Here is a 3,701-nt window from a genome sequence, read left to right as displayed (position 1 = left end):
AGGGTCGGGATGGGCCCTAATGGAGGAAGCCAGCAGGGGCCTCCAGAACACGCCAGCTGGTGTGTGCCTGTGCCCCCCACGTATTCTCCAGGATGGGCTGGCTGGTGTGTTCTCCAGGACAGGCCAGATGCTGTGTGTTTTCTGTGTTCTCCAGGAGCCCGGCTGCTGTGTGCCTGTGACCTCCCGTGTATTCTCCAGGATGCGCCGGCTAGTGTGTGCCTATGACCCTGTGTGTTCTCCAGGACGCTTGGCTTCTGTGTGCCTGTGCCCCTCGTGTGTTCTCCAGGATGTGCAGGCTGGTGTGAGCCTGTGACCCATGTGTTCTCCAGGACATGCCAGCTGATATGTGCCTATGACCCTATGTTTTCTCCAGGAAGCTCAGCCGCTGTGTGCCTGTGGCCCCCGTGTGCCTGTGGCCCCCGTGTGTTCTCTAGGACGCCCGGCTGCTATGTGTTCTCTGTGTTCTCTAGGACGCCTGGCTACTGTGTGCCTGTGCTCCCAGTGTGTTCTCCAGGACTCCTGGCCACTGTGTGCCTGTGACCCCGTGTGTTCTCCAGGACGTGCCGGCTGGTGTGTGCCTCTGCCTCCTCTGTGTTCTCCATGATGCGCCGGCGGCCTTGTGCCTCTGCCCCCCGTACATTCCCGGAGTAGCTCCGTAGTCATAGTTCCTCTGGCATGGTGGCTACTGGTCCTGGTTCTGATAGTCCTGGTTCCATTGCTTGGCCTACCGTTGATCTTGGTTGCAGTTGGGCTAGGGTAGGTCTGTGCCTTGGGGGGCAGTGGGGGGTGCAAGGGACTGGATTACAGCCCTGTAGCTGGCATAGTTCTAAGCAGGTGTTGGCGGAGGTGAGGTGGTGGGGCTGTGTAGCTCTGGCTGGACCCTCCCTGGTTGTAGGGAGGTGGTTGGGTGTGGAGGGCTGTAGCTGCTGACCGGAGGGGTGCTGGTTTTGGCCCCCAAGCTGGGGGGTGTTGCAGCTGGCCCCTGGGGGATTCAGAGCAGGGCTGTAGGTGGGTGGTGGTGGAGGCTGCTGTGGGGGAGACTGTTGCTGGGGAACCGGGTTGTAGCTGCCTCACTTGTTGGAGTTGTTGCCAGGTTGTTACCCCAATTGCTCTGGTTGTAGCCACCACCTCCACTATGGTTGAAATCTCCTGGGTAGTTGCCTCCTATATTGCTGCCTCCTCCTCAGTTGTGGAAGCCTCCTCAGTTGCCCCCTGGGGACCTTGGTTGTCACAGCGCTGGGAACTGCCACCACCCCCACGGCCCCAGGAGTCACCCCGACTAAGAGGTTAGCACTCCCTTCATCAGCGGTCCCCTCCCACAGCCTTCCTTGCTGGGCTGCCTCACCAGCTTGTCTGTGGCCTCTCGCTGCAGCTCAGTGAACATCACCTTGTCCAGGAGGTCCTCAGCATTGCGCAAGGAGAAGTTGGCTTTCATTTCTAAGACCACATAATCTGGGACATCCTTCCCTTCTTTGTCGGTCTGCTTTATTGTTCGATCTTTCAGAACCTGCTCAGTAGGACAAATTCCAAGAGCCTTGCACTGCAGGCCTTCACAAGGGTCTCATTTTTCATCTCTAGAGTGACCCATAAACATTCGTCTGATTTAGGCTATAGTTGTGCTTCTTGCAGGCAGTGATCTGGACAAGACAGTTGGGCACTGGGTGGTGGCCGGGGACATCAGGATAGCCCAGCAGCCTGTGTGGTTCCACTGAGGCCTAAGCCCATTACCCACATCTCATCCACGATGAGCTGGTATCCAGGAGGTTATGCTTCTCAAAGGGGCTGCAGGATGCGCGTTTGATGGCCCATGTGGTTTTGCCGGCAGCTGGCAGGCCTGCCAGCATCAGAATCTCACACTCCGACTTGCTCTTTGGTCCAAAGTTGCCCCTGTAGTAAATCACTTTTTACTAATATTGAAATTTACTAAAATTATAATCATAATCATAATTCATAAATGGTTTCTTGGAATTGGTAAAAAAAAAGGATTCATAAATTTAAAATGAATATATTTCTGAGAATTTTCAATTGATTTTTGAAATATAAGCAATATTTAAAATAATGCCAGCATAATGAAATAAATTACCATTATAAAGTCATGTATTCCTAAACACATTTTATGTATGTAAATATGCATATCTTTGGATTTCTCCCCAGAACTTCATCAATTATGAATAAATCAATTAGCTATTATTTCCAACTGTTTTTTACAGTTGTGATTGCAATCAATTAGACAGATTCTTCCTATTTTTTTTGTTTGTTTAATCTTTTATTGTTTTAAAAATGAAACTGAAAATTTAAGAAGAATTTATATGACTGTTTTAGTGAAGGCCCAATAAACGAAGGCAAGAAATATAAAAGCCATAAAATAATATATAAATCAATTTTTTCTGCGTGGAAGAAGACCAAACCAAAATCAGTAGATAAATTATAGTACAGACTAAATTCTATGATATATACTTGAACAAAAGTAAGTATCCTTGTACAAAAAGATCTCCATGGAAAATATTTTGACTAAAAATGCAGGAAAAAGGTCAAGTGTTAGAAACAATGAACAATGGTAAAAAAACAAAAATGTAAATATTGTCTCATTTATATTTTGAAAAATATTTTGTTTCAAAATTATTTTATTTCAACCATATTTTATCTTTTATAACATGATGTAAAAAGGAAAACCTACAAATGATTTTTGTTACTATAAAAATATCTATACAATTTGGACATTGATAGGATTAATTTTTTAAAACTCAGTCATTGTTAGTAGGTTAATATACAAATTTGATGAATAATTCAATTTTCTCTGAGTAGTTCAATACAAATATATATATAAGCCTACTGTAGTAATCATAATTTTCAGTGGAAGAATTGCTTTGCATATTGGATTACAATAACCCATTGCAATTAAGTCACAGGAGAATATTTGATAGTGATCTCAATTCTTGATGAAATATGAAATGCACATAGATAAAATTAAAATAGAAGTTTTACCCCACTTGGGTAATCTGATAGAGTGCCTGAAGAGCTACAAATGGAAGTTCATAACATTGTGTAGGAGGTGGTGATCAAAACCATCCCCAAGACAAAGAAATGCAAAAAGGCAAAATGGTTGTCTGAGGAGATCTTACAAATAGTTGAGAAAGGAAAAGAAGAAAAAGGCAAAAGGAAAAAGAAAGGATATATTATCTGAATGCAGAGATACAAAGTATAGCAAGGAGAGATAAGAAAGTCTTAAGCGAACAATGAAAAGAAATAGAGGAAAAGAGTACAGTGGGAAAGACTAGAGATCTCTTCAAAAAAATTAGTGATACCAAGGGAACATTTCATGCAAAAATGGGCACAGTAAAGGACAAACATGGTACAGACCTAACAGAAGCAGAAGGTATTAAAGAAGAGGTGACAAGAATATACAGAAGGACTATACAAAAAAGGTTTCAATGACCTGGACAGACATGATGGTGTGGTCACTTACCTAGAGCCAGACATCCTGGCACTAAAAAAAAACAAGCGGGACTTAGGAAATATTATGACAAACAAAGCTAGTGGATTTGATGGAATTCCACCTGAGACCATTCAAATCCTAAAAGATGATGCTGTTAGAGTGCTACAGTCAATATGCCAGCAAAATTGGAAAACTGAGCAGTGGCCACAGGACTGGGAAAGGTCAGTTTTCATTCCAATCCTGAAGAAGGGCAATGCCAAAGAAT

General features: G+C 44.2%; 1 pseudogene; it reads right to left on the bottom strand.

Moving 5' to 3' along the window:
• Nucleotides 1–466: 466 nt before the first annotated feature.
• LOC133254482 (heterogeneous nuclear ribonucleoprotein U-like protein 1) lies at nt 467–3,480 on the bottom strand (annotated as a pseudogene).
• Between the last annotated feature and the right edge of the window lie 221 nt (nt 3,481–3,701).

The sequence above is a fragment of the Bos javanicus genome, chromosome 9, assembly GCF_032452875.1.
Source record: "Bos javanicus breed banteng chromosome 9, ARS-OSU_banteng_1.0, whole genome shotgun sequence".
In the NCBI taxonomy this organism is placed as follows: domain Eukaryota; kingdom Metazoa; phylum Chordata; class Mammalia; order Artiodactyla; family Bovidae; genus Bos; species Bos javanicus.
This window is presented reverse-complemented; position numbering and strand designations above follow the sequence as displayed.